The sequence below is a fragment of the Triticum dicoccoides genome, chromosome 3B, assembly GCF_002162155.2.
Source record: "Triticum dicoccoides isolate Atlit2015 ecotype Zavitan chromosome 3B, WEW_v2.0, whole genome shotgun sequence".
In the NCBI taxonomy this organism is placed as follows: domain Eukaryota; kingdom Viridiplantae; phylum Streptophyta; class Magnoliopsida; order Poales; family Poaceae; genus Triticum; species Triticum dicoccoides.
Genome location: NC_041385.1, coordinates 681,578,869 through 681,586,127, shown reverse-complemented (window position 1 = coordinate 681,586,127; position 7,259 = coordinate 681,578,869). Strand labels below are relative to the sequence as shown.

The 7,259-nt window shown below is 37.6% G+C and overlaps 1 long non-coding RNA gene across 4 annotated transcripts; it reads right to left on the bottom strand.

Moving 5' to 3' along the window:
• Positions 1-1,236: 1,236 nt before the first annotated feature.
• LOC119277826 lies at positions 1,237-5,557 on the bottom strand. 4 transcript variants are annotated; one of them, XR_005137337.1, is made up of 5 exons: positions 4,081-5,557; positions 3,821-3,935; positions 3,480-3,639; positions 2,524-2,663; positions 1,237-1,564 (listed from the first exon to the last, which is right to left on the bottom strand). It is a non-coding gene; the product is annotated as an uncharacterized LOC119277826 (long non-coding RNA). The 4 variants fall into 4 exon arrangements; XR_005137339.1 differs by lacking the exon at positions 2,524-2,663; XR_005137338.1 differs by lacking the exon at positions 1,237-1,564 and having other exon boundaries at positions 2,411-2,663; positions 3,821-3,938.
• Positions 5,558-7,259: the final 1,702 nt, after the last annotated feature.

Here is a 7,259-nt window from a genome sequence, read left to right as displayed (position 1 = left end):
TTCATTGCATTTGTAGGTTTATTTATGTGCTAGCTCCTCACACCGCTGAAGGTATAGCTGAAGAACTTCATGAATCATTGATATCTTGGAATCTTGATGAGAAGCTATCAACGGTGAATGTTGACAATTGTTCTTTAAATGACAAGACAATTGACTTGTTGGTGAAGAGGATAGGGACGGACAAACTCATGTTGCAAGGTACCTTGACTCACATGCGTTGTTGTGCCCACATTCTGAATTTAATTGTCAAAGATGGCTTAGATGCTATGCAACCAGCAATTGAAAAGATTAGAGATAGTATAGCTTTTTGGATTGCCTCACCAAAACGAATAGAGAAATTTGAGGAAATTGCTAAGTTTCAAAAGGTCAAAATAACAAGAAGATTAATACCTGATTGTAAGACTAGGTGGAACTCAACTTACACAATGCTTAGTGTGGCTCTACCATATAAGGTCGTTTTTGAGCAATTAAAGAAGGTTGAGTAGCAATAAGAGAGTCTCCCTTCTAAGGAAGAATGGACATTTCTATTGATGTTGTAGAAAGGTTGCGGCTGTTCTTTGAAATGACTGAAATGTTTTCCGGGACTGATTATGTAACTGTCAACATCTATTTTCCCAAGATTTGTGAAATTAAAATGAACTAGTCGTCAACCCGTGCATTCGCACGGGCTAGTTTATAACACACTAAATATATAAGTATTGCAACTATATCCTATGTTGAACATATGCTATCAAAAATTATACTAAATATTGCAAATATTGTTCTTGGTCACTGGTAGGACGAAATAGGTTATGGTTTACCGTTGTAAAAAACATTGTTGTTTTAGTTTTGGATATGGATGTAGTGCTGAAGGTGCAGCTTGGGCCACTATTTTTCATGTAAATATTAGTAATACTTTAGAAACTAAATGTAGTTTGAAGTTCTATCTTGACCTGGCAAATGAAAACAACTTTTGTTAATTATTGAGATAACTAAAGTTTGAATACACACTTTAGGATGTCATTTGGTTGCAGCTAACCGGTATAAGATTTGATATAATTTTTTCTAATGATCTGTGCACGAACAGATGCAAATAACACAATATTTAGTGCATATGATTTTTTTTCACCACTTAGATGTCTTCAATAATATTTTATATCAAAAAATATATTTATTATTGTAATTTAATTCCATATAAATGAAATAAGTAGGCGGATGTTGAAGAAGCTTTTAAGTTCCAGTACTCAATATCAAGTAAAACTGGACATCCTTGGTCACATCGGTAGTACATCTCAGAATCTATCACTCGTGAATTATAAGCATTACAAAGTATAATAGTAAGACCGTCTCAAAAAAAGTATATGATAATAAGAAAATATGACACATAGTTGAGACGCAAAATTCTAGGTTGTTCTACATCTTTACTAATTTTTATATCATGTAACTTAGGTGAGATAGACTAAGATCGCCACTTCCAATCATGCGTAAGCTGCGACCCTTGACAATTTCTTCCGACCAAGTAACTTGATCTGTTGTTGCTTTGGTTCCCGACAGCAAGTAGATTTTTTTCCTTGCGACCAATGAACTGGTTTGTAAACAAAAATAGAACTTTGTTACTGAATATTGGCGGAACGTGGAAGAATATAAATTCAGGTACTTTTATTTAAATCACCCTATTAATGTGGTAGCACATGAAGTACGTATCACAAGTATATCAGCATCATGGTTACAAAAGCTTTTGTCTAAAACGATAAAGTAGTAGAAGCTAGAGACATGAACTGTTAGTTCCACATAGGAAATAGAAATATATAATATTGGATGAAAGGCAGGAAGCATGCTCCTCTTTCTCAAACAAACTTCTCGTCTGTGTACAAAACAGTAGCATTGGGTGGGAACTGCTACTGCATGGTTAGAAGGCGTTGTACTAAGCATGTTTTCTACTACCGGCGTAAAGAAATATAAGAGCGTTTAGATCACTACTTATATTTATTTGCAGAGGGAGTACTAAGCTACATATTTATGCATACCACATGCTAAGCTTGTGGTTAGTTGATCCATTGGTTTGCTGTACAAAAAGTAGTGAAAGAAAAGGCATACAGGATGATGGTTTCTAATAGAAATTGTATGGCTAAATATTGTACCATAAGCACGATGAACTTCACAAAAAGAAACCTTACATTGCTCCGAACATATATATAGTAACAGAAAGAAGAAAACGGCACAAGCTCCATGTGGTTTCTACATTCAGTAATAATCAATGACTAAGATAGCAAAGCAACCGTCAGTGAAAATGAGATTAAGATGTATGGACATAGATGATGGCCCTACATGTCGCCTTATACCTGATGTGAACTGTAGTTGCAATAATTTTGCTAGCCAGCTTGTAGATGTTGAAGAAAAATCTTTACAGTAAGGAAACTTCAAACCATACTTCCATGGCATGACAAATGATAGAACTCATTTCTTTATAATGAATGACTTAACTACACAAATTGTACTGTTTAAATAAGAAAATTAATGCAACATCCATGTTATGCTAATTACCACATGTGTCGCCCTGGTACTTAAGCTATTCCTCTGAATTTGCTGAAAATTATCTCATCCTCAAGATCTCTTGTAAAAAAATCAACATTTTTCGTGATTTAAAGTTCATTTTCCATAAGTGTGAAAATACAATGTTTTTCCTGCAAACAAATGAAATCAATAGTCTGTGATTTATTTTTATTAACAACAATTGTTTGCTCGTTTGGAGCAAAGGCATTACTGAACTGATTTTTTTCTACTTCGCTATAGACTAAAAAATGTAAAGAGGATGCATACAGTAGCCAATAATCTTTGTGCAAAAAAAAAATACATGGTATTTAAGCTTACTTTCATTGAACCTGATGAATCATATATCTGTCTAAGATAGTTTCTTTTACATGTACAAATGAAATCCACAGTTGGAAAGTAGGTAGTTTTTATTTTCAAATGACAACATATTAGGTCTTGCCTGCATCTCCCTATAGTACTATTTTTAGGCTCATTGCAGAGTACTAATTAACATAAATAGTAAAATGTGGGAAGTACATTAGAATGACATGTGCTTTCTATATTACTACTAAGATATTTTTTGCATACTTGTATCCAATTTAATTGCACCATGGAACACATTAAGCAAATTATCTCTAGAGAAGGGAGGTAATCCTGCAGGACCATAACTTGTATTTTATAATGTGCAGGCACAATCAAATTTCAATGAAGTAGCACTCGCCACTCAGACCTTTCTAGTATTTTATATTTAGGGAAAGCTAATTCAAATATGGAACATCTAACACTCGGTACTGCCTAAACAGAAATACTATATCATTATAAATGAACCTAAAAATACTTATTCCATTCAATATTTACAAAAAAAAATAAAAAACTTTATGCAGTTCATGATTATCCTCATAAGAATCTATGCAAATCATTGTAGAATTCAGTCTCTCAAAATATGGCAGTTGATTATGTATACGAACCTAAGAGGGTGTTTTAATGGCTTGAACATTTGCACGTTTAAGAACTGCCCCGTATATATCGGAATGTTGGTATAGGAATGAGCCACTTAGGTTCTCCTGGTCCTTTAAATCTATATCAAATATCAGAACTGCTTCCGCCATCCAAATACCATGGCTTTCCCTGTTCAGAAATATGAACTAATGATTATCTACCTAAAACAAAATACGATGGCTGAGTCAATAAGATTCTCATCATAGCTTAACATCTATATTTAAAATCTGAACCTTTTGGACTATCAAGGAAAGTGTGGGTATCCATGTTCTTAAGTACCAACTAATCATATGAATCAATGTTCATATACCTCTAAAAGAAAATGAACAAATCGTATATTGGCTTATAATCCCCATGCGTTCTGATTGCAAGAACACATGATAACTCCAGCAAAGTCCACCTCCCCATTCGTCTCTGGAGCTCAACTGCTAGAAAAAGGCACACAAAACTATAAGCATAAATAGATTTTCTCAGCTCTATCCAATGTCAATAAAATGCTTCAGGAAGTTTTCATGCAACTAAACAACACAAAATAGGTCTTCATCCAATGGAGGGAACCAAATAAATTACCTCCAGATAATTTGTCAAGGCAGATGTCATGACCGTAAAGAAGTGGACTCCCAGGGTGAGATCGTTGGCCTGATGCTGTTCAGTCCTCATATGCCACATAAAAAAAATATTTAGCAACAACAGTAAGGAAAGGGAAGCATCGTTCTGCTAGAGCATACTGCTTAGAAGAATCTGAACAAACATCAGTATTGCAAAGTTAATATAAACATACAACATGCATGTGTGTACACATACAGACTATCTGCAAGCGATTTTTTTGCATCATCTTGGAAATTTACTCATACACATAGTTAGCAAAAAAATCAAGTAATAGGATAGGCAACACAAAGTAATTTAGATTTACTTTGAATCTTCATGAACCACTACTTAGAAGCATCTGAACAAATGTCAATTTGCAAAATTGATATAAACATACAACATGCATGTCTGTACACATACATACAGACTATCTGCAAGCAATTTTTTGCATCATCTTGCAGATTGACCAGCTCAAGCCATATAACTGAAGCAACATACAGGACATTGGCATCTCGATCTGATTTCGATCCCCAGAATTCCAGAAACTTGATGTGATGATGGATTACTTTTAGTCGCCCTTCACGACCACCTATGAGTACACACTGCAATGCATCTCGAACACATCCAGGCATGTATGTAAACTGTTTTCTACAGCAGGGCCAGACTATTAAAATCATCTAGAACATTATACCAACTAAAGAGTAATACACACTGCAATGCATCTCGAACACATCCAGGCATGTATGTAAGCTTCTTTCTACAGCAGGGTCAGACTATATTAAATCATCAAGAACGTTGTACCAAGTAAAGAGTAATCATCAAATACCAAGTAAAGAGTATTGCCGAGAATCATGCCGCTTTCTACCCAACTTGCAGCCTATCTCCCCTGCTTGGGTATCTAGGCAGACCAAAATAGTACAACTTCAAATTTAGTGAGCTGCATTGCATCCTTCAACCAAGGAACCGCCATTGCCATCCCATCTACCTAGTGGAAACGGGCCACAAAAATGAACCTTCTTCCTGAAAATCAGAACAGAGAGGAGATATAACGGGAGATACACATGAAGGCCAGAGGAACACGAAGTGGTTAAGATTTGGCGGCGGAGGATGCCGGCCGGTGTGAGCTGAAGTGGAGGTGCCGGCTGTAGGAGTCCAAGTCGAGGCGCCGACCGGTGGGAGAGGAGAGCCCCTTCGCATGTCAGAGGAACGACGCCGCTATGGCTGGCTGGTTGGAGGAGGAGCGGCATTCCTTGCCTCTGCATGCTGGTGCCCTACGCGTGGAACTCCGGATCGGAGAGGATCTATGGGAGAGCTGAAATATTGGGGTGGGGAGAGACCGCGAGTTCGGGGCGGTGGCAAGATCCGACCTTCCAAGGAGGCGAAGAGCAACGGGGAGCCGGCGGCCGGGACTCCGTTGTGGGCTGGCGGCGGCGGCGTATGATGGCTGCTGCAAGGGGATTTTTTTAGAGTCGCTGCAAGTAGATGAGGGAGATAGAACAGATTGAAAAATAAAACAAATCAGTTTTTTCACTTGCCCGTGGCATAGTGGGCAATTTGTGTCAAACTCTGAGGGTAAATTTACATGTCCATTGCTTTGTATTTTTTACGCGGAGTAAACACCTTAATAACTTGGTCCCACCAGATGTACGGTTCTTAATTACTGATTACGTGGTAATTTTTAGGGAGTCTCAAATTAATATAGGTATAGATAGATATGAGGCAATGGTCAACTTGTGGTAAGGAGGTGATAGAAGCCATGACATTTAGCAAGGATGAGAAATTTAACAAGTATTGGACTGATATTCAAGGTCTAATGGGAATGGCTACACTTCTTGATCCTCGGTACAAAAATGAAATGTTGCTTGTTTGCTTTGCTATGTTGCATGGTATTAGTCCTTCTAGTCCAGAATGTGAGGGTCATGTTAATGGAATAATTGCCAATATATGCACATTGTTGGACGAGTGCAGTCTTGAGAGTAATGATGATCATGGACAACCATCTTCCTCATTTTCTTCTTTGGAAGCTCCAGCCCTTATGTCACTCTTCAATGAATGTGTTCCTCCAAAAAGGTCAACATCTTTTAGGATGAAATATGAGCTAGATTGTTACTTGGAAGATGAGCTATTTCCATTGTCCAAAGATAAATTTGGCGTGTTAGATTGGTGGAAAGTTAGTGGAACACGCTATCCAGCTTTGAGGCTGCTAGCACGTGATACTTTTGCAACTCCGGTCAGCACGGTTGCCTCGGAATCAGTATTCAGCACAAGTGGTAGAGTTCTAAGTGACCACGTAGTCGTCTTACCCCCAAAATCTTAGAGACCTTGATGTGTTCACAAGATTCGATAAGAAACAAATATAAAGGTGTGTCTTTCTTTACATATCATCATAAAGTTTATCATTATCTTGCTGCAATGTGTTTCATAAGATGTTCATTACTACTTATTTGATTCTCATAGATGCTGACAATGAACAAGGACAAAGCTTTTGGAGTTGTGTTCAATACATTCAAGAGGGGATGCAGGTGAAGTACAAGTACTTGCAAATTTCATATACCAACCTACATCTCGGGGCCTTTTTCGGCACTCCGCCGGAGAGGGATTCGATCACGGAGGACTTCTACATCAATCTTGCTGTACATCCGATGATGTGTGAGTAGTTTACCATTGACATGCAGGTCAATAGCTAGTAGCTAGATGGCTTCTTCTCTCTCTTTCTGATCTTCAATACAATGTTCTCCTCGATGTTCTTGGAGATCTGTTCGATGTAATCTTTTTTTGCGGTGCGTTTGTTGAGATATGAATTATGGATTTATGATCAGATTATCTATGAATATTATTTGAGTCTTTTCTGAACTCTTTTACGCATGATTAATATAGATTTGTATTTCTCTCCGATCTTGATGAGTGCACGACCTTGATCGTGCCGCTGATTTGGCCTGATCTTTTATGATGCAATAACTTTCTAGATCCACCGATAAAAAATACTCCCAATTATACGAGCAGTGCGTGTAACCTGAAGCAGGGGTGACGACGACCAACGGACAATCCCTCGTCACACGAAGAACCTCCCACGAAAGTAAACGTAACCAACGCGCAACCCGTCAAGAACGACAGACCTCGAACCAAGTGCAATTTTCACGCAGAAAATTCACACAAAATAA